The sequence below is a fragment of the Macaca nemestrina genome, chromosome 13 (genome assembly GCF_043159975.1).
Source record: "Macaca nemestrina isolate mMacNem1 chromosome 13, mMacNem.hap1, whole genome shotgun sequence".
NCBI classification, from domain to species: Eukaryota; Metazoa; Chordata; class Mammalia; order Primates; family Cercopithecidae; genus Macaca; species Macaca nemestrina.
In genome coordinates this window covers 114,897,989-114,923,002 of record NC_092137.1, presented here as the reverse complement: position 1 = coordinate 114,923,002, position 25,014 = coordinate 114,897,989, and the positions used below count along the sequence as shown (strand labels likewise).

At 35.6% G+C, this 25,014-nt stretch overlaps 1 long non-coding RNA gene across 1 annotated transcript in view; it reads left to right on the top strand.

The window, feature by feature from the left end:
• The first annotated feature begins 616 nt into the window (after window positions 1–616).
• Window positions 617–25,014, top strand: part of LOC112428079 (uncharacterized) — a 232,657-nt gene continuing 208,259 nt past the window's right edge. The window contains exon 1 of the long non-coding RNA XR_011612083.1: window positions 617–904. This is a non-coding gene — a long non-coding RNA (uncharacterized lncRNA). The remainder of the gene's footprint in view (window positions 905–25,014) is intronic.

Sequence of the window (25,014 nt, the reverse complement as noted above, 5' to 3'; positions counted from 1 at the left end):
GAGTCCCCCCCCCATCAAGGATACAATTGTTTCTAAGTTTCAGAGTTGAATGCTTCATTAAATGCTGGAGCATGTGACAGAACAGGCTTCCCAATTGCTAACTTAATATTTAGCTTCCAAAATTCTGAGACAAACACCTTGATGCCCCCTCAGGTCTCTACAATTAGCCACATTTGCTAATCTTTCCCAATACGTCTCAGTAGACAGAAAAGAATGCAAAGTTTTAATTTGCTAATCACCCAGTTGGAGAGGGGCCGTGGGGGGAGATGCTAATCATCTGCAGACATCTGTAATGACCCTTGGACAAAACCGAGGAAAACTAAATCAAAGCTTTGACAAGGGCAGGAGAGCGGAAACAGAAGCCCTAATTGTGGCCATGTGAAGTGCACTTTCCCCTTTTGTAGCTTTTGTAATAGAATTGCACAATACTTTATAAAGTAACTTTTATAGACAGACCCAGAAATGACTTTTTCCATCTTTGCGGATAAATGGTCAGACTCGATCTGTGAAATATGCGAAGAAGGACCGACATTATGGTGCAAATGTAGCAGACAAAAGGGTTTGGGCGAGCTTTTGCCAGTTAAATTTGGCTAACCTGCAGAAAGCCTATTGTCAAGCCAGCCATGCTTCACTGAGCTCTCTTCCCTCTTTATGGTTAAGTGAACCTCAAAACAATGACAAAGAAATATGCACTGAGTCACATATTCTAAGAAATAGACTGTACTCTCCTCAAATCGAAATAACGGCACTTTAATTCTTGGATTTTCCACATTTTCGTTGGTAAAGCTCCTATTTGCTTTCTCTGAATCTGTATCAGTTCATGCAGTTCTGCCAAGTGGGGAAGCTTTGCAGGACACTGCCACTGTAGCACTTGAAATATTAAGATGAACAGAACAAGCAAAAGGTAAGCTTACTTCATTGCAGTATTTTGAGTGTCTGTTTCTTTGCTTGCAAAAGTTTACGTGTTTTTGATTGAGAGAGGCTTTGTTTAATACCCATCCTGATATAAATAAACTACTCTTGTTACTGTTTTTAATGGCTGAAGGATAGAAGGGAAAAAAGAGAAAGAAAATGTGATGCCAACTCACTTATAAAATAATAAAAATCCATGGGTTTTGCACTAAAATATAGATACACACGGACATAATTGTCAGAGGTGAACTGTATTCTCAAATGGGAAAACTGGGAAGATGGTTCATGATTTTTCGTAGCTTCAAAAGGTAATTTTTGGATTTTTTTAGTGAACTTCTTTTTAAGAATGAGACTTAGGAAATTTGATAGAGAAAAAAAATAAGCATGGTCTAACTTCGGACGAGCAGCCACTTATGAAAATAATTTCCCATTCTGCCCTGTTGCACTTTCTTGTGATTAAAATAACCTTTATAAATGGCCATTTTAAAGAGTTTTAGTTTAAAATGGCCTCCAAAACCAGCCAAACATCAGAGATCTCAAATTTTTGTTGATAACATTTGCTCAGTCAACTCAGGTGGATGGCTGACATTTAAGAAGTCTAGTTAGTAATCGCCCCTCCCAGAGCGGTGTCCTTGAGAGAGGGTCTAATGGAGTGGTAAATCTTTGTACTTGTCTCTTCCCACAGCAAGTTCTCTGGTTTCAGTGTTCCAAGTTCTCCAGTATTGAGTTTTTCTTGCTGGAGTAAAGGCAACCAACTTTCTCTAAAACACTTCCTAAAAGCTCCCAGTCAATAATTCCGTGCTACTCCCTCCATGGTCTTGACAGCTCCTCACAGGGTTCCTTACTGTTTTTCCGTCTCAGTTTTCTCATCTCAGCAGGGGTCTAGCAACCCACATTCTGATTTACTAGTCTTTTACCATCTCCAGGAAATGCAAAAGCTCATTGATTTCTCCTGCTCTTTTTGTGTGTCCTACCTTCTCACATAGGAGTAAATGGAGTTCTTAGATGAAGAAACTCTCATGTTCAAAACCTTTCACCTTTCTAGGAGTACCCACCCCTTTGGATGAACAAAAAATAGGAACAGTCTATAAGCATTTCAAAGGCTGCTTGGAGTGTTTCTGTAATAGGAAAAGAACGCCTTAAAAAAAAAAAAGAAACTTCTTAAAGATATGTAAAAGCTGCCAGATTCTGATTTTGCAGCAAGTTACTTAGTTACTTTGCTTTCCTGGGGGTATATGGATTGTGAAAATTGATACAGAGCTGGAAAAGAGTTCTGAGTAGAGCATCCCAAAAAAGTATGGCACCCATGTGACCAACGTCATCCATTTTTGAGGATGAAGGATCCAAACATAACATTCAGTGTTATCATGTTGATATGCTCAGTAAAGCGCCTTTCAATAAGTTAAATATACGAGAAAACTTATTATGGAACAGGGAATTATGTGGTTAAAATTATATCTACCAATTTCACTTGCTAATCTCTCCTAGGAAAGAAGTAGATTTATAGTGAAGTATAAAGGGCTTCATGATGGCTTGCTGATGTCATGTTTAAACTCAGAGGATTTTGCCACAGAATGGCACTTCAAAACCTTTTCAAATACAGACCATAACAATAAGGAATACTCAAAATATAATTGTTTGGGAAGAACTGATAGGACTACAGATGTTCACTAACGTGTAACCAATATGTATTTTTAATGATCTTACTGTGGATATAAGTCATTTTTACAAAGATTGGAGAGTTCTCTAATTTTTGAATTTGAATAAGCAACTATGAGGGAAAGTTTCCAAAATGATTCATAATTTATCTCTGTGGAATTAGAAATTCAAGGACTATTCTTGTAACCTTAGTGGATTTTCTGATGATTATTTACTTTGAAGTCTGAGATTCTGTTTGCTGATAATTATTAAAATGCAGTCTAAGCAGTGTCTTAGCTACAAATATGTGATAAATTACTATTTGTAACTTTCATTTTTTTTTATTGCTTCCAACAATATCTGATAGTAATGTAAGGAAACCTCTGAAAAGGTACTTTGAAAAAAATCTTAGGAATGATTTGTAACCCTCTAAAATGTGTAATTTCCATAAACATCAATTACTTCAAAACTTAATTAATACATGCTTTAAATTTTGGGAACAAAATGTATATTTCCCTTTCCATATCTGTGTACTGAATGTTCTGTGTGTGAGTGCTATTAAGTTTATATATGAGGGTTAATCGAATCTGGAATGGAAGAAGGAGTTGAAAACGGAAATGGCTAACATATGTCAATTTTACATTTCAAGTTAGATAAATCATTAGTTTCTAGGGAGAAAAAGCAATTAAAAAATTAGTGGAAATAAAAATATTGTGAAGACCGTGGTACTACACTAGGGCTGTAGCAGCTTCAACTATTGCTCTTAAGACCTCAAGTGTGGTCCATTCCTGCTCCCAGCTCTGTGCACACCCTCTGCAGTTACAATATTTTACCAGTTAAAAATGATCACTTTACTTTTTTACACCAAATTTCGATTTTGACTGTTTAATAAGTGACCTAAAATAATAACCTTTCATATCTAAACTACTCTCCTAACTATGAGCAACCCTTACCAGAAAATCAATTTTTTTTGAATAACCTAAATTACAGTGAAACTTTAAAAAAGTAAATACTTCTTAGTTAAATTGACATCTTATAAGTACATATAATTTGTATATGGGTATACATATTTTGTGCAGTATGTTTGTATGTGGGTATACATATTTCATTTATATGAAACCATTACATATGATATGCCTACCTGTACATGATTATGTGAATTTGCTGACACTGTTATCTTTTAAAGTTTCTCACACAAGTTTCCTAAGATTTTAATAAGGACTGAACACAAAGCAAATGATCCAGAGCAGACTACTATTTAATTTATTTGCTAGGAAATGAATGAATCCACTTGTATTCAATAATTATGATTGGAATTAAATTAACCTAGAATGAATAAGAGTACATCTTCTTTTTACTTTGTAACTAGTATGAAATTTCTCGTGGATTTCATTCACTCCCCTATTTTTATGAATTATATGACTATGTTTTTATTGCTGTCAGTTTATGCTGATACAATTTTTATATATCAGAAATATGTAATATTGACATGAATGTAATATTAATCTCGCTACACATTAAATATCTAGGTTCATATCTGATATAAAGATGAGAACCTTTCAAAGTTTGAAAGACTCTCATCTTCAAAACTACATTTTGTTTAAAAATGTTATTTGTAATCTTATTAACATACCCCAATTATACATATGCTTAAATTGCATTAGTTAATGGTGAAGATTCATATTTTTCTAAGTTGTGATTTGTCTATGATTTAATTTAAATTATTGATATGACATTGGAAAAAACATATAGTTTATATTTTTGCTTTTGAATATTCACTTGTGTAAAACATTGAAAAATAATCGGGGAAACCGTCTATCTCCAGCATATACATAGGTATAGATAACTGTGCACCCTTGCCTTTTAACAAGTTAAATGTAATACAGAGAAAAATTTTTATGAAACAGGGAATTATGTGGTTAAAATTAACTGAAAAGTAATTTTTGTTTCATGGAACCTGACTTTCCTTACTTTTAACTTTCATATGTATTTTGTCTTTCAAAGAAGGCCTACTCTATGTAGTATTTAAATGGTCTAATTCAGCTTCCTTTAACCTATTGTTCATTTATTTTATTCAATTTATTTTTATAATTATTTTATAATTAAAATTATTCTTGCCCTATGTGAGAGTGTTATAACTTGAGTAAAGCAAACACTAACTCAAAGAACAACATTAACTTTGGACTGAAACTAATCACAGAACATTATAATCTTGAAGTCTGATTCCTAAGGAGGTTATTACAGAATGAATAAGTTGATTATGATGGAAATTTTCCTCCTGGTGTCATTCTGGTCCTCACTCGCATACCCTGCAATAGAACTTCACGAGCACTCATGTTCTTCAATATTTGCTGGTGTAACAATTCACAATTGAAGCCTCAACAGTGATAGTAACACTTAAATGAAATTGTTCTACATAATTTCATGATATATGAAAGAGATTAAAATAATTAAATTGCTTTAATATATCCCATTAGTGTTTGAGATATCTTGATTCACGTTTTCTTTCAAGCCATAGAAAGTGCAGTTTCTGTCCTAGGAAAGCAGCATTTCATGAAGTTGGGGGTGGAGAGGAGTGACTCCAGATGCTGAAAGAGAGGGCGTTGGTGCAGCGAGACCTGAAGCTGGGGTGGAATAGAGTGAGGAAAGGACAGTGACAATGTCTAAATTTTTATATGAATCTGTGAGTTTGAATTAGTTTTTGTATTACATTTAACTGTTGCTCAAAACCTAGAGAGTCCATTTTAAGACAAAAAAAAAAAAAAGCCTGTTTTGCTTCTTAATTTCTATGCTTTGAGAACTCAAAATTCAAGGAAAACATACACGAACGATTCCTCAAAATTTTTCTGAGATTAATTGACAATTTCAGTGTTATTGCCTAGTGCACTGCACATCTGAGCAATGCTTAGAGTTGGAACAATGTGTGTTCTTCATTTGAAAGGGTTCTACGGTGGTAACTTGTCTCCTTTTTTATATAGATATATTACAATCAAGTGGCTCCTTGCTGCTACTGTAATTTAGATTTATAATCAAACCACTGCACCAATATTAGAGTGCAATTAATTACACGATATCAAAAGGAGAGTGAACATAAGAGGAAACTGAGAGAGAAGTAAGTTGTGAGACTTGCTTGAATGTGGGGAGAAATGATAAAACCTTATGGTATTGTATTCTGTGAGTATAGCTTTGCCCAAGAATGTAAAAATTGCTATAGTTATTCACTGACAGGATCTTGTCCCTTTTACAACACCAGAGTCTGTCTTGCGAGAGTTTGCCAAATGTATCTTGCCCGGAACTTCAAAGGCTAGGAACATACTTCCAATCACAGTCAATAGCATTAATAACCCACCCCCTCCCCCAACTACCATGAAATCATTATGCTAAATGCACCCAATTCTCTTCTGAAGACATTTCTATTTCTAATTCTATTCATTACTCACATGGCAAAAAGCAAAGTTATTTTAAAATCCAGCCTCTGTATGGTAGAAATTGATGAGGCACACGATTTTTCCAAGTGGATATATTTTTGACATTAAAACGATTTCTTTAAATAAGAAATGTTTATAGGAAAAGTGAACTCAGTTAGGCGAACTCAATTTAGGTAGAGAAAACTTTGAGAGCTTTGCTCTGAAAGATTATTCATATTTGACCATCATGGGAGGCTGTTCTCTGCAAGGCTTTCTATATTTGTACGATGCCCTTTCTAGGAATATGAGCAGGAAAGGAATTTCACACATCTTTCATTCCATTCTTTGGATAACAGTACATTTCCATGATACTTTGCAACATTTAATGTTCTACAACTACCACAGAAGCGTCTTTTTTTTTTTTTAAATAAAATTAGATTTGTAAAAATAGGGTAAAAAGAGCTCAACACGTGCAAGCTATGCAGCAAATAAAGTAATTTCCTCTAAGTCTGTGATATTGCCACTTACCTTAGCAGTCTTGATTCTCCTTCATGATGGCAGTTGCTTAGGACTTAGAGCCACAGAAAATATAAAATACCTAGGGGACATATTCCGGTACTGTACATTAAATTTGAGGATTTTACATGTGATAAAGTATGTCAGTGTTGCTTACAGGGAATTCCAGTGATACCTCAGCTTTCTTGGACTTATTATAAATCCTTTGTTGGAATTATTGTGGCTGGTTCAATAATTCAGATTAGCCCTCATGTTTATTAATGCACTACATCTGTGCAAACAACATGTCAAGCAGAGAGTTTATTGTAATTGCCTGAGCAAACAGAACCTGAAAGAAGCAATTTCCAGTTACAATGTGCTATGACAAGTAATGAGGTAATTGGCATTCTGTCCTGATTACTTCCACCTTCTTTTTCATCAGGTCTATATTGTGTGTGATAGATAGTTTTATAAGAAATGAAGGTGTTTGATAATATGGTTCGCTGCTGCTTAAGGTTAGTGATTAAAGACAATCATCATTTTCTCTCAGAGATCTTATTAGCTTTAACATTATTTATTCATATGTGTAAGGATGTGCCCAGGACCCAACTTCTCAGTGCACTGCATGCCGTTAAAATGTAAACGCAACCGCCACCGAGCGAATGCAGAGCATGATCTAGGTTTCCAAGCATGATGGGACACAGTGACTTTCTGCAGATGAAATCTATGTACTAACAGTGTGGGTTAGAATAATGGCTTTGAGCTGCATCTGTATCCAACATTCACCTGCTTTAGAATAACAGAAGCAGCATGATATTTAAGGGCAAGATGGTAATTTGATGCTGAATCCTCATTTTTGCAATTGTATAACTTTCTACAGACATTACCCTTTGCTGGCAGCCTGCAGTGAGGAAAAAGATGAAATGCATCATGTTTCCAAACCCATCATTAATAGTTTAGAAAGTTTAAGAGTCCTAGTCTTAGAAAAAGAAAGAAATTAGGAAATGAGCAGAAGTTGTTTTAGAAAGAAAGAAGAAAAACTGTTGTATTTTTATTTCAAAGAAATGTTTTCTTCTTAATTTATACCCTTTGCTGTTGTCATTTTCAAATCTATCAAGAAATTTTAAAAAGCAGTACCTTTAGATGAAGAAAATGCCTGGGCAATAATGCACATTCACTCTTTTTGCTCCCATCATTCTAATGCTATCTTTAGATTGGTGTTTCCCCCGCTAACTGACCTCCTATCATTTTCCAGGTTTCACCCTAAGTGCCCCTTCCTGGCTGCCCTGGCTATGTGCTCTCAAAGCTCCCCGCATCCTTCATGTCACAGGTCAATAGTTGTTTACATATCCATCTTTCCAGCTAGACACTATAAACTACATATGGACAGGATCTCGTCTGCTTACTTGGAGGGGCTCTAGCCGACCGACAGTGGTCTCAGCGTTGAAATTGTGCTGTCCATAGTGAAATTCCAGTTCTGCCACTAACAGGTGACATAAACTCAGACAAGTCTAAAAATTTTCCTAAAGTTTATCACCGCATTTGAAAATCAGTCGAATAATTCTACATTTCTCATAAATGCCATTGAAAAGATCTAATATCAAGGGTCTCAGAGCAGCGCCTGGCATGCGTCAAAGAAACTCAGTCAATATTTCAGACATGGATAAATGTCGACTTGAGAAAACTCATCTTCCAGGTCTCACTTTCTAGAATGCCCCATTATTCCTAGTATTAATAAGTGAAGCAAACTCAAGCAGGAAATGACAATCTATTCAGCCATACTTTACATTCTGAATGTACTCAATTCTATAAGATTACTAATAGGAGACATAATGCAAATGGGGGAGTGAGTATACGTAGAGAAAACTGGTATAACTTTTATGGTTTATTTCCTTAAAAAGGCCCAGACTGGCATCAGATCTTTCAGAAGCTAGGTGGAACTCATCCTCACAGTTGATAAGCCTAAGAAATCTTCAGACACTCTTGACCTACCTTTGACAAGACTGTGGGCTGCACTACAATATTCCAGTCTTCTAGTTGGAGAGGGACTCTCAGATCCATACATGGCACAAAATGAATGAAGTCCTGCAGGAAAATTCCTATTAGGTATCCCCATAGTCAGAAGCTGATGACATTCTACATATTCTGGCAGGAGGCCCCATAAAGTCTCTATTGCTAAAGAGAATTCTTCCACTCATCCATTTGCAAATTCCAGTACCAACCTAAGTGCTTCAGTCCTTGTGCTTACATGTTTTCCTTTTCTTAAAGTGTGGATAACTTTGTAAAAAAAAATATTCAGGGCAATTACTTATGCCTCAGGAAGTAGAGAGAAAGAAAAATAGTGCTGGCACGCAGAGAAGACTGTGAGTCTGGGACAGAGCTGTAAGGAAGACAGGCCATGGTGAGCAGGAGCAAAACACCACACTGAGACGCAACCTCTTCAACTCCTCATTTTCATCTTTGTTTTCTTCATTTTTTTCTTTATCAATATTTTCGAAGGCTTGTTATGAGTCAAGCGTAGTGCCCGGCAAGAGTAGCTACCTAACAAGTACTTGTTGAAAGAATGGATAGATGGGTGGATAAATTGATGAGGGCTGTGCCGGGTGTCTCTACCTGGATTTCTTATTAGTTACAGCAGACACTCTGGGGAGAAGTCCCAAACTGTATTTAAAGGTGCCAGCAACCATTTATCCAAATGCCATGTGCTCTCTTACTTGTGTCCACCTTCTCCGATTCAGAGTAATAATAACCATCTAACTTGGAGATGGCAAGCCTACAAAGGAATCTTTCCATCACAATTGCAGGAGTAGTGGCCCCCCAAAAAACATATCCACACCCAAAAAAATGCGCTTTCTACTGAAGAGGACACTTTTTTGAGTGTCCCACATCTACTAATGGAAAAGCAAGCACCCAGCACTAACTCTTGTCTGAGAAACTGAGGGGTGTCTCCACAGAATTGAAGCCTATTTCATGCTCAGGTCTTCAAAATCTTTGGTAACATCTGAGGCATAAGGTGACAGAACTGACAGAAAGTCCAGAAAACTTTGGAGGTTTAGACAGATATAATTAGTCAGAAGTAGTAAAGACTTGTAATAACTAATTTAAGGAGTTGTAACTTTTATTTCTTCCAGATGAGCTTATGTTATAAACTTAATGCTAAGTACATTCCAGAGGAGGGAGAATCAAAGGAGAGAGAAGGGTAAAATTAATTAGTGCATTATTTATTTAGTTAGTTAGTTTAAAACCTAGAAAAGGCAAAAATGCCGGGTGCAAAAGGTTTAGGTGTTTCCACAGAGTGAGGATGACCCCAGGCAGCAGTAGCATCTAGCACTTATGTATCACTCATTTTATATCAAGGTATGTCGATATTTGATGTTTAATTTTCACATGATATTCTGAAAATATTGAAACTAAGAGGTCACACAGGTAAAAAGAAAAAAGAACTTTGTCCCATCCCCAATGTCCATGCATTTTCTACTATTCATCATTTTTACTTAGGAGACTTGTTAGAAAACTAGAGAAACAGCTAGCCTATACATAAAGGAATAGGAGGTGGAAAAGCAAGAACAGATTTGCTTCTGCAGAGGTCTTGCCCAGATCGACTCTTGGTGAAGATACGAGAAGGGGCTATGGTGCTGGTTGAGGAGGTGAGCCAGGCTGGGGCCTTCGCTGGATAGTGACTGTGAGTCCGGAGTGCAGGGAACTTGAAAGCAGAGACCCAGTGATTCCAAAAGAAAGGAAGTGAGCAAGAGGCCAGGAACACAAAGAAGTGACCTTGCTTCGGAGTAGCTCTGTAGCAAGAAAGGGCACAGACTTGACCTCAAAGATCCTGAAGCCAGTATTGACCAGAGAAAGGTCTGCGGCCTCAAGAATGGGCTGTCCTTTGAGCTTAGTCAGCTCGTACGTGCAGAAATGAGCCTGAAAGGACATAGAGTGCCACTGATTACAGGGTGCATGTATCATCGCAGATTTGGTGGGATTTTAGTTAATCTTTCTGTGAAAATAATTTAGAAAGCAGTGACACTCCTCCAGCACACGGGAAAATTGCGTGAAGGAAAAAATAATACGTATATATATAATTTTAAATAAATATAAGAATAAATTCTATTAGTTGAAATTTACATGTACTCGATCCAGCTAAAAAATTAGTAAAAGCATGAGTACTGGCTGAGAGCTTCAATAATTAGGATCATTAGAGACATCATGAACTAAAATTATATGTACACCTTGATATTCTTCTTTCATTAAAGCCATTAGTTGTCTGTGACTAAGTAAAAGGTACTTTTAAATATATTTTAAGTGCATGTTAATATCCAATAAATACTTCCAATGCTAAAGCCTTCAATCAATATTTTTCTTTAAAAATGATCAGCTGTGTCCCTAAAAGTACAAAATCATGGTTCATGAGCTTCCTAAAAATTCTGTTCTAACAGAGATATTACCTTGGTATAATAGTTAAACACAGCATTTTTTTAGGTAACCACATATAGATTTACCTAAGGATACAGCAAAAAACACAGCAAAAACCTATACAGATAATTAGACTTAAAATAAATAGCCAAAGAACCAAATTGCCAAAATAAAAGAGCTGTGTCTATGCCTACTTTTCAATTCATTCATTCATTCATTTGACAGATATCTTCCAGTATATAAGGAAGTTTGCTATATAACAATGAAGAGATCAATGGTCACCTATACCCTTTATCACTCATTCTTGTCTGTCTACTTAGCCCTCAAATACTCACAGTCTTTTTTCTTCATAATTCTCAAACGATGTTCTCATTATATATTTCCATGTCCACTGAATTAGGAAGTCATCATTTCTTGTCTAGAATTGCAGCCGCCCCTTAACTAAATTACTACTCTCATGGCAGAAGAAAGGAATAGGAGATGGCATGGGACATTTGGACAACATGTAATTCATAGATCTGTGTAAGTGTGGAAAAGGTATAATACCTTCCTAATCTATCGTAAGAGTCGTGATTGACAGTACTATAACAACAACAACAAAGTTAACAAAGAAAGGCATAGTAAATTTATTTCATCAAAGTTTTACATGACACAGAAACCTTAAAAGTGAAGACCCCAGTAACTAGGAAAAACTAGTTCTATGCTTAGGTTCAATGGAGAATGGGCAGCTATGCAGGGACAAAGGGTATGATCTAATAGTAATCCAGTGAGGAGAGAATCCCAGCGAGGACTATCTGCTCAGACTCTTCTTGGCCTCTGTGAAGCATTTCTTCCTCCCAGGTATGAGGCACGACCCCTCTGAAATGAGGATCTTCAAAGGAAACAGGAGAATAAAGAGAGTGACCATTTAGGTTTTATGGCTTGCTTTCATGTTCCAGTTTCTGTGTCCCAACTTACGGAAGAGGAATTCTGGGTTCTACGAATGCTTCAGGGAAGGAAGATGAGCAGGAGGCTGGTTCTGAGGCCTCTCTATCGCCTGTAGTTCAAAGTACTTAGCGCACCAAAGTGCCACAATTTGGAGTACATTTTCTGAGCCCAACAATTGGAAACAGGTAGACAAGAATGCCTAGTGGGTACAGCAGTGTCTAGAGAGGTAAAAGGGGGCTAAATTATCTGGTACCAAGTTGACTAAGTCGAGGTGTTTACATCCTATTTTGGACAGTATAAGAAAACATGAGGCCGGGCGCAGTGGCTCAAGCCTGTAATCCCAGCACTTTGGGAGGCCGAGACGGGCGGATCACGAGGTCAGGAAATCGAGACCATCCTGGCTAACGCGGTGAAACCCCGTCTCTACTAAAAAGTACAAAAAACTAGCCGGGTGTGGTGGCGGGCGCCTGTAGTCCCAGCTACTGGGGAGGCTGAGGCAGGAGAATGGCGGGAACCCGGGAGGCGGAGCTTGCAGTGAGCTGAGATCCGGCCACTGCACTCCAGCCTGGGCGACAGAGCGAGACTCCCTCTCAAAAAAAAAAAAAAAAAAAAAAATAGAAAACATGAAAGGTTTTAAACAAGGGAAAGACATTCTGTGATTTGCTTTTAGAAAGTTTAGCCAGTGGATCTTGGGTTATATGAAGGGCTGTTTAATTTGTAAAGTACCATACAAACTCAAGGTATGACTAGTGTTATTTTTTTCTTACTAGTCTAACACTCTTGAAATGAGGCATACTGTTCTTTGTATTATTTTATATTGTTTTATGGCATTTTATTTTTGTATTCCTGGTATGAGTTAAAGCATATAGCATATATTAAGAGAACAAAATTAAGAAGGAAGATACCTACCTCATAAAAATCATTTAAATATGCTTAAAACCTAAATGTAAAGGGGAAAACATTATGACCTTTAGAAGAAAGTATAGAATGTCTTTAGGTTCTCAGGATGAAGGAGATTATATATAAAGCACAAGAAGCACTAAATTAAAGGAAAAGGCTGACAACAAATTACATTAAAATCAAGCACCTCTATTCATCAAAAGACTACCATAAGAAAGTAAAGGCCGGGCACAGTGGTTCACGCCTGTAATCCCAGCACTTTGGGAGGTCGAGCAGGCGGATCACGAGGTGAGGAGATCGAGACCATCCTGGCTAATACGGTGAAACCCCATCTCTACTAAAAATACAAAAAATTAGCCGGGCGTGGTGGTGGGCACCTGTAGTCCCAGCTACTTGGGAGGTTGAGGCAGGAGAATGGTGTGAACCCGGGAGGCGGAGCTTGCAGTGAGCAGAGATCACACCACTGCACTCCAGCCTGGGCAACAGAGTGAGACAGAGTCTCAAAAAAAAAAAAAAAAAAAAAGAGAAAGAAAGTGAAAAGAAAAAGTGCAAACTGAGAGTGGATGTTAGGATATTAGCCACATACATACCCAACTAATATTCAGATTCTGTGAACTGTCATGAATCCACATTAAAAAATTAATATAGAAAAGGGCAAACAATATAATAGATATTTCCTGGAAGAAGAAGCATGAAGAATCAATAAATATATGTAAAGTCATTTATCTCCACAATAATTAAGTAAATTAAATCATAATAATATACCACTTGCAACCTCTAGATTGTCAAGAAAAAAAAGGTAAAAGCCTAACAATGACAAATATTGGCAAGCATATAGAAAAACCAGGGACTCCCAATGCTGCCAGCATTGAGAATGGCAGGCATAACCTCTGTGTGAACAACTTGGCATTATCTAGTTTACTTGACCTTCATGTATCCTGTAATCTAGCAATTTCACTTCTGGAGAAACTGGCACACATGCATCACTCAACATGTAAGGAAATGTTTATAACAGCACTGTTTGTCAGAACAAAAGTAACTCACTTACTCAATAAACAAGTAAATTTAAATATATTTCTACAATTATATAATGGAATGAAATATGGTGGTGAAAATGAATAAACTAGAGCTACATGCAACAAATATGAATCTTAGTTACATAATATTGAAAAATCACCAAGTTACATTTTTGACTTTATTACAAAAGGTAACAATTGAGTCTTAATAAAGTTAAGAAATAATAAATAATACATTACATAGGAGTATGTCCAAGTGTGATAAATCTATAAATAAAAGCAATAGTTTTTTTTTTCTTTTTTTAAATTAAGGGTAGTATTTACCTCTAAGGGAGAGACAAGAGTTTGGGATTTGACAGGGGAGAACTATAAGAGATATAAATGATAATGCTGAGATCTATTAAATAAATGTATTTGTTGACACTTGTTAAAGACAGTAAGACAGAATTTATTCAATAAGAGGCCATTACTACACGTATAGGGACCATTACAATGGGAGAGAGATTGGATTTGGCTCTGAATACAGCACAGGCATGTAGGAATTTATAGCCAATTAACAGGGTGGGAATCAGTGGATAGAATATTGCCAAGAGGAAACATCAGGAGTAAGAGGGAATTCTGGCAAAACCAAACTAATAGAATTTTCTCTGAAGACAAGCCAGGGTGCAGACGTCACATGGGAGATGGTGGATGATGAGAAACCTGTTTAGATATTGAGGGTGATCAGATATGGAGGATAGGAGATTCTGACTTAGGATTCTTACTAAAATTGGACAGTGCAGAATGGAACACAAAAGTCCAAAAGTCAAAAGCTGCTTGAAAAAAAGTTTCAGAAGAGCCTGAGTAGAATTTGGTCTAGAAAAGAATCTTTGCCGGATTCAATTTCTGAAGTTGGGTATTTGTTTCAGAAGTGTTTGCTTTATTATTATGCTTTATAAAGTATAGTGATAACATCTATATTCTTATGCATGTATCAAATACTTCCCAGTAAAACATACGAGAATAAATAATTAACAAACAGTTCCATTAAAATAAAGGGCATGTATAGGCATTTCTTAAAAGAAGACACACAAACACCCGACAGGTATATGAAAAAGTGCTCAACGTTACTTATCACCAGAAAAATGTAAATCAGAACCACAATGAGACATCATCTTACCCCAGTCAGAGTGGCTGCTATTAAAATTAACACAAAAAAACAACATGTTGGTGAGGGTATGGGAAAAACTCTGTCTAGTGGTGGGAATGTAAATTGGTACAACCACTACGGAAAACAATATGGAGATTTCTCAGAAAACTGAAACTAGAATTACCAGTTGATTCAGGAAACCTACTACTGGTACTACTACTTCTTTCCCAGAGGCAAAGAAATCAATATATCAAAGGAATACCTGTACTGACATGTTTATTGCAGCAAAATTCACAATAGCAAAGATATGAAATCAGCGTAAGTGTCCATCAAGTGATCAATGGATAAAGAAAATGTGCACATATATACATATATGTATATATATATGCACATATATATGTATATATAGATACACAATGGAATACTATTTAGCCATGAAAAAGGATGAAATCATGTTATTTGCAGCAACATGGATGGAACCAGAGATCATTATGTTAAGTGAAATAATCCGGGCACACAGAAATATACCTTAGATGCCTCGTGTTCTCATTCATATGTGGGAGCTAAAACATTTGATCACATAGAGGTAGAGAGTGGAAAGACAGAAACAGAAAGTGAGTGGAGGGAAGAGGAGGACAAAGATAAGTGGATTAAAGGGCACAAACATACACCAAAACAGAAGGAATAAATGCAATGTTTGCTAGCTGAGGAAGGTGACTATACTTGACAAAAATGTATTGTTCTTAGGTGACAGATACCCTAAATACCCTGATTTGTTCACTGTGCATTCTATACATGTAACAAAATTTTTCATGTATCCCATAAATTTGTAAAAATAAAAATAAAATCATAAAAGGAAAAATCTAAGCAAGATTCTTTTTAAAAAAGAACAATTTACAATGTAGAAAAACAGTGAATGAATGCATGATGCTCAATGTTAACATTAAATAAACAAATTAAGCAATATACAAATATAACCACATTGGGATCTGAGATATGGAAATATATGCATAGGTTGTGTTCCAAATTAAGAGTAAATTCTCTAGGATCTTCTTCCGACCACTGTGTTGGTTTTGGGTGTCATCCTTTGACTGAGGGCCTTGCTACAGCTTCCCCCTCTTCTACTCCTTTCCAGGTGTTCTGAGAACACCTTGATCACATCAGAGCCAAGCTCATCTCTCTATTGTGAAACTGGTCATTATTCCCTCCTTGAAACCCTTCAATAATCCCATGGCTCTCAAAAAAAGTTCATGCTCTGTAAAATGCCACACACTTTATTTTCTTACATAATGCATTCCTTGTGGCCTTCTGCCTCCTTCGTCTTCCCTTTCCTTGCTACTGTCCACTGCTATCTAGGTGTCAGATACAGTGATAACATTAGAGAACACTTATATAACCCATCCTATGTTCCAGATGCCCCACCAAGCACTTTATATATGTTAACTCATTTAATAGTCACAGCAATCTTAAGAGGTACATACTCCTTTGTTTTGAATAATTGTCCCTTCCAAAACTCATTTTAAAACTTAATACTCCATGTCACAATAGTGAGAGGTGGAGCCTTTACGAGGTTATTGGGTCACAAGGGCTGTGCCCTCAAAAATGAATTAACCCATTCATGGATTAATGGGGTAAGGAATTAATGGGTTACTATGGGAGGAGGAGGTGCGCCTCTATAAGAAGAAGAAGAGAGACCTGAACTGTCACGCTCAACCCCTCTCAGTGGCCCTGTGATGCCTTCTGCTGCTTTGGAACTCTGCAGAGTTCCCTACCAGCAAGAAGGCTCTTACTAGATATAGCCACTTGACGTTGAACTTTCTGGCCTCCATAACTGTGAGAAATTAGTTTCTTTTTCTTTTCTTCTTTTGTTTGAGACAAAGTCTTGCTGTTTCACCCAGGCTGGAGTGCAGGGGTGCTATCTTGTCTCACTGCAACCTTCATCTGCCAGGTTCCAGCGATTCTTCCGCCTCAGCCTCCCAAGTAGCTGGGATTACAGGCGCACACCACAACGCCCAGCTAATTTTTGTATTTTTAGTAGAGACGAGCTTTTACCATGTTGCCCAGGCTGGTCTCAAACTCCTGGGCTCAAGCAATCCACTCACCTCGGCTTCCGAAAATGTTGGGATTACGGGTGTGAGCCACCATAACTACAAGAAAGTATAATTAATATTTTAAATTTTAAATAATACTAATGTAATATTCACATTATTAAGTTGTAATCAGGTATTCTGCTATAAACAACCAAAAATGGACTAAGACAATTAATTATTATATTAATTTTACATTGAGGAAACAGATCCAGAGAAGTAGCTTGTTCAAGCTGTAACACCTAGTTAAACAGCAGGGAATGGAATGGCTGACCCTTCACACCTGACGCTTTTTACCTGCCTGATTCCTGTTTCTTCATTCAGACCCACATCAGTCATGCTCTCCTTTGTGAATCCCACCCTCCAACCACACCCCATCCCTACAACTAGAATTGATGTCTTAGTATTCCTGCATCACTTCGTGCATACTCCACCACAGCTCAGTTCGCAATTACCCCCCTGTTATTTCACCATTACCATCATTAGAACATTGTCAGTTGCTGGCACACAGTAGTACTCGATGCATATTGATTAAATTCATGAACGAAGAAAGGCATTTAGCTAAATAGTGATCAAATCCAAAATTGACAGAGTATTTCTTTTATGTCTTTATAAATACTATTTTCTGTATTTCTCCTTGCTAATTGATTCTTAATATTATTATACTCCTATTAAAATAGGAGTTAAGCATTTAGAAGCCATGCAAACAAGTAACATTCAAATGTGCAATTTACTACATTTATATTAAATTAAGAGTTAATACAATCACAACAAAAAAATAAACTTGAAATAAGAACAAAAATGAACTCGTAAAGGTTCTCTTGAATAAATGTTGGAGAAGTCTACATTCTGCAGGTAAGTATGGTTGTAAATAATTTAATTCATTAACTATGGCAAATGGGACCCTTTTAGAGAATTAACTGATCACCTCCAGCTGTGGACTAAAGGGTTTAAGATTACACCACTAGGGGATAATTTCATTAGTTAGTCAATTTCTGATCTCTTTGATTGGGCAGCTTGGCTGCTGTCCATGATCAAGGAGCTTGACTGACTCTCGTCCATACGAGGTACCATGAGGAACTGGGCTGAGAGAACTTAGGAATCAGTCAACCCTAACAGAAGTTATCAGTAACAACCATCATGAATAAGGAGATAGAAACCTGCAGTGTAAGTCACATAGCTTTAGACATGATTCATTTACAATTAACTTTCTACAATTTTAAGCAGAAGTATCATTTCAACTGTAGAATTCAGTGATTTCAATATTTCCTGAACCAAAAAATTATTAATTCTTTCAAGATCCAGGACAATTCCACCAAGGCTGCCTGTTAGCTGTGAAATGCAACTCAGTCTTCTTGTGCAGGGGGTACAAAAATCATGAAAATCAGGTTTTCCCCTACAGTAGTCTTTTGGTTATTCTGGAATTAACAGGTACCCTATAGATACTTCCTTCAGGGAAGCACGTGGTTTATCAGGTGCTCTTTGCAAAATCATTAAAACATGGAGAAACAAAAAAAAAAAAAAAAAGAAAGAAAGAAAAAAAAAGAGAAGAAAAATCAATCTGTTGAGTCTTTTATTTATTATTTGATGCCAACAAAGTAATGGAAGGGCTTTTCCTTCCCCTCCCCCGCCCAAAACCCCACTTCTCATTTCCTCCTCCTCTTCCTCCTTCTTTGTCAGGAAATGTAATTGCTTAGTTGTTGTGTCATGTCCAGATTGCCCGGTGTGATGATATAGTAAGCAATGGAAGAAAATGAGATGAAGAGGAGAATGAAAGAGATATTGGTAAACACATGAGATTTTGTAGAAAATATCTAATTCACCTAAAATTGTCCACTGGAAGAAGTCAAGCAGGTGGGGGAGGGAGGCAAGGAGGGATCGACCATCATCTGTGCTCACATGTGCACCAACAGCTGGGCTAATGGGAGATCAAGAGACCACATGATTGCAGAAGGAGATCAAGCCAGTACATCAACATGACCTGCAGACTCATGAGCCCTATTTGAAGAAACTCATTTGCAAATCCCTCAATAGTTTCATGCCTTCATAAGGCGTTAAAGTGCTCCATCCAGGATGTAGAGGTCAAGCAGGGAATCCAGGTGGGAAGCACGTGTCAGGAGCGCCTGATCATGTCTGATAAAGAAGTAAGAATCACTGGTGATTCTATTTAAAAACATGACATCAAAGCATCAAATACTGTTTTCTACAAGTATATCATTTAGAGATTGAAATAAATCATTTTTCTATTTAAAGTATTTTTAAGATTTCTTCATTTTTACAATGTGGACTGTATACTAAAGGCCTTTGTCAATCTTTATTCTTTCTTTAATATTTCTAGACATGTGACTCTATTAAAATCAGGATAACATCATCAAAAAATCTTTATTGTGTACCTACCAGGTGCATGACACTTTGCTGAGGCAGAATTTATAACTATTTATAGTGTAATACTGCATATCATGTATTTTTTAAAGTCCAAAGATAACTGTGCTGCCTGCCTGTGTTGTCAATAATAGAAGTTCATGACATTTGATTTGAGTCTTTGTGAGAGGCAATGTTATTCTGATTTAATAGCTTCCATCTGCTCTTCCCATTTTCATTGCTCCTTTTACAGTTTCCAAATTCCACCCTGTACCCTCCAGGGAAATTTTCTCAAGCATTGATTCTATTCATCTATGAATTGGAGGAGGGGAAGGGTTCTTCTCCAGCCTTGTGGTTTTGTTGATTGATCTTGATTGTAAGGCAACTTGTTGACACGCACACACTTGCTTTTTTATTTCATATACATACATATATATGTATGTATGTATACACACATGCACACACATATCTGGTGTTAGTAAGTTCTCAGTAATCTTAATGATTTAGCTCCTAAACAAAACTTGGTGTTGAAACCTTCCTTTACAAAGTGAAATAGGGGAACATTCCATGAATAAAAATGCACGGAAAGAGACTCCTTTTATATTGTTAATCCATCACCAAGCAACTTTTGCCTGTTACTATAAAAAAGAAAAAAGTATATTAAAAGTTTACTTTTTTGACATAAAAGAATGTGAATCTAAAGGCTTATTTACAATTATTACAATATATTGCAAAATTAGTCAAATGTAACAATATTAACACAAATTTAACACATTTGGGAAATTTAACACGTGGCCTTATTTTAAAGTTTTTCATTTTAAAAGTAGGTATTCTGTTCAAGTGAATAATGTAATTCTGTCTTGACATTATATTTCATCAAATATTATACTAGATTTCTGAGGTCAAAAGTTGAATATACAATATTTTACTCTACTATCATCAAGGTTTTATAAATTTGTTTATCCTCAGACAAATAAAGAATAAAAATATTTTACAAGCACTCATCATGAGCATGATTCATAATTGTAATATGTTTTATCATTATTTTTTGAGAAACTGTGTTTTATAGCTTGACACTGAAATGCTTTCATTTTCAATATGAAAATCTCAGATGGGGAGACAGATAGATATATCTTAAATTAATAAGGAGAAGTTTCAGTAATCTATACCTTTAGTATAGAACTTTGCATACTTATTGGCCACAGAAGAGGATAAACATTTTTTTAGACATACACTTTGGGGAAATTTGCCTTAATTCCTAAAGGAAATGTGAAATACATTAAAATGAATAAAATTGACTGGGGTTGAGGTGATAGAAGCTGCCTTTGCAGAAACTTGGAAGAACCATACACATGAATAAGAGGAGCTGGATTTTAAATTTTCCTTCTGGGCTTTTCCAAATGCCATTTCCATTGCCTCAGTGTCATTTAACTACAGACTGACCTGAAGGGCTTTCGGCCCAGCTCTCTACACTCTGCTAATAAATAATAAAGTAACTGTGCACAAGTCAATATACCAATATTTTATCTACTTCACCTAGACACTCCCCTCTAATTGAGAATTTTTAAATGGAAAATTAAATTCATGCTTTTCCCTTTACTTTGCTATAGTTTCCACTTTTTATTTTACATGATTCTTACCTAATAGCTAGATAACAAAAATAATTCCATCTGCCCCCCAATAGGCCAAACTTGTACTCTCATTGCAATCACGATACGTTCAACTACTGTGTTAATCATACTTTGCCTAATTTTATACATACTTCTATCCATGTCATCTACTTAACTAAATTTTATATCTTTTGGTGGCAGAAAGCCTGTCTTTTTATCCTCTGTAGCACAAGACACAGTGCCTTATACATAGTAAGTTTTAAATGCATTTTTACCAAAATGGAACCCTAAAATAGTCATCCATGTCTATGCTGATAAATTAATTAATTGATTAATTTATTCATTTATTCTTTTATTTCACAAACATGTAGCAAAGGCCTGATGTGCTAGCCATTGTTGAAGATGCTTGAGATATAAATATGCATAACACAAAATCCAGAGAATCTGATAATGACCCTTGAATAGTATTTCTAGGTTTGAGATTATACCTCCTGAAACAACGAATATATTATTTAAAATAAAAGCTGTAGTAGATTCTACATGAATGGATATTCATATATGTAATGAAATTTAGATATCTACATCATCCCAAATCAATTTCACACTTCAACAGTTCCTAGAGCTTGGCCCTTTTTAATTACTCAGCTAGATCCTCTATTAACCAGCTATTTCTCACATTTTCAACTTTTACAAATAATTTAAATAAGAGTTTCTCTAGATGATTTAAATAATTTCCTTAAATAGTTTCTGGAAGACTTTTTTTTCCCCAATACCACTAGCATCATGTTAAACAATACTATTTTCTTCTTTTCATTTACTTTCTTAGTCATTATTTTGACCAATTTTAACGTGTTAAGGTCTCTGCCTTAAGCAACCTTTTCGTTACTTGAATCCAGATATTTTAGATGCTCTTTTATATCTCACTGATTTTTTTCTCTTGATGTTCTTGAACTCATTGTTGAGTCATTAATTAAAATGTTGAAGACAATTTTACCCCCAAACAGTAAAACAAATTAAATGACTTATAAATGCCTTTACCTTTAAAACCAAGTGTATATACCAAGAGTATAAATCTAGCATACTGAGGCAATTCACTGTATACAAACATGATTTCTGTCTAATATTTGCCAAAATTCTCAAAGCTCCATCAATTCACCTGATTAGTCATACTTTACGTACTTTTATGCATTTTCTAAATTTAAATATAATTACATTCTTTTAGTTATATTTTTTAATTTATTTTGTTCCATTGAGTTTTTATTTTTTATTCATGCCAGTATTAGTAACACCACTCAAATTTTAATTCTAGTACACAGCTATTTATATATAATCATTCTCACATTTTTTCAAACATGTAATATATAATCATTTTTATGAAATGTCAATTGCCTTGACTTTCTACTAGAAGCTCCACTCTCTATACTTACGATCAAAACAAAATAATATAAACAAGTATGAGCACCAATAAATACATGTGCAATGGCCCGATATAAGTTATATAAATATTTATGAATGTTTAATCTAAAAAACTAGACATTGACAGAATGTAATTAAGAGAATGTGCTATGCAAAGAGCTAACTTTTTTAAGACCAGCCTACTTTAAAATATTGGTAAAGTAATTAATCAACTAATATTACCCAAATACTGATGACCATCACAAAACATCCCAGGGGAGTCCCAATGCCTGTGTCGTCAAGTTTTATGAGAAGCAAATTATCTTTGTTTCCTTTCCTACTTCCAGTGCCAGTAACTATAATCCACAAGCAATCATCTCATCACCTGAACAATAACTGTCTGTGGTTGTCCAATCTTGAATTAAAAGAACAAATTTCCCTATTTAGAACAAAATTCCCTGTTTAGTGATGACAAGATGGCAACTGATTTGGCTTAGTGACTCGACAGACTTAATAATGATGAAATGTTTTCAAAAGCTGAACTATTCATACAAACTAAGAACATGGCATATGTTCTTCTGAATATGGCTGAATGGCATAAAATGGGGAGGTTCTTGCAAATAAACATGTTTTTGAGATGGACAGAACATGAAATGGTGACTGAAAAGATTGACATTGTGAAGTCACTCACCTATGGTGATCAATATTGACCTGTACATTTTCTGTATTGTTCTTATTCAGTGTTTCCCAACTTAATTTTTAAACCATGTCTGCGAGATAGAACCTCATATTTTAATATGTCAAACCTGAAATGTGACATTTTGCTTTTCAGTTGGATTGAAAGAGCATGTAATCAACAATTCTTTCTAGGATCCATGTATTCTATGGGCTCTCTTGTTCTCTTTCTCTCTCTTTCTCCCTTTCTCACCATTCCCTTTCCTACTCTCAATAAAGCATCTGCATCTGTTACTTTCTAGAAATCTTTTAGCTATCTTAGTCACTTTTGTTAGGCTTTTGTGTTTCTTAGTTGCCACAATTTCTCCCTTCTTTCAGCCACAACCCCAGGCAATTCCTACTAAAGAATGACACCAAACAACATGTCAAGAGCCTTTCAAAATTGCTGCCAGACTTCAGTGACTTTCTTACAGCATATGGAGTACTGATGTGCTGAAAATACGGCAGCAAACTACCTGATGCTTACGATGTCAGGAAGTTCCAGCCTGATGGAGCGCTCTGGTTCAGATTTGCAACATAAACAGGACTTTTACTGTTCTTTAACAAAGCAGCTAAGCAAAAGTTACCAAAAATGTTTTTTTTTAAAGTCAATTATATGTCCCAGCCCCCACTTTTCAAGCTCTGCTCTTAAAAGCAGAAATAGTAAGATTAAACAAAGACTAATCCGTAACCTTGACATATAATCCTAGTAGAATAATTTAGCTATAATTTAAATGTGTTATATGGTGTCTTAAATCATCAGGACGATGTCACATGAGAGCTATGTGCCTGCTATTGTCTTTTATATAAGGGAGACCCCTTACAGAATGTAAAACTAAGGCATTCAGTAAATACCCATTCTTTATAATAAGCACATGTTTAATTGAGATATGAACTTTTAATTTGCCAATGAATTAGTATTTGTTTAACAATATAGACTGCATGTATACAAGTATGTAGGTAAAGTCACTTAAGTGCGTATATCACTAACAGTTTTTTCTTATTCTATGGGAACATTATCTTAATTTAATTCTAGTTGAGAATTACATATTGTACAATTTCAGGCAGATGTGGTATTGCATGATTTCCAGATGAAGGTAAATTTGTCCCTCTAATTCTACATTTCCAAAATTAAACTGTATTCCTTTTTATGACAAACCAAAAGGTTGAAATTAATAATATTAGAGGATAATACAAGTGCCTCGAATGGGTCCTTGCAATTCAGTTTTATTATAGATAAAATCAATAACCCTTAAAAAGAGTGGGAGTATTCATATACTTATTGTTGCCTTTTAATAAGTATTTTTGAAATTTTTTTGTGTGTAAACACTTTTTGGATATAAAATGCAGGTCACTTTAATAAGCCTTGAGTCCTTGGGCAAATTGCTAAAATTCATAAGGCTCAGTTTGCACAGTATACATAATCATGGAAGTGTTCTTATAATAATAGACTGTTCTTGTAAGTTCAAAAAGATAATGCACATGCATTTAATAGCATGATATCTGGGAGGTGGTGACTACTCAACAAATACGTCATCAATTTTATTTAAATTTTCTACTTTTTGATACAGTTTTTTTCCTCAAACACATTTTTGGAATGGATATTAACTCTTGTGTATTTCTAGGGGGCACAATTTTTAGGAGAATTATTGGAACGCTGGCTTCTCTATCCTTCATGTGTGACTATCTTCGAATCTTACTGAAAATTATCTTAGGCACCTCTTGAATCTCTCCATGCCACTCTGTCCTCATTCCCAATACCTAATTAGGCAAAATTCACCTCAACTTGAGACTCCTATTTAAAACTGTAGTCGGCCTCACCTACCTTTTGAATCTATTCCCCCCTCTAATTTGTAATAGAATCCCTTTTCTCCAAAACGCTATTGTACTTCTCATCCTATCATTGTTCCCAAGTAATAATTTCATACCCTAAATAAATTCCCCATCATATGTAAATTGCTCCAACACAAAATATAAATATTTTAACAATGTCATTTTTGATGCTGCTATGTA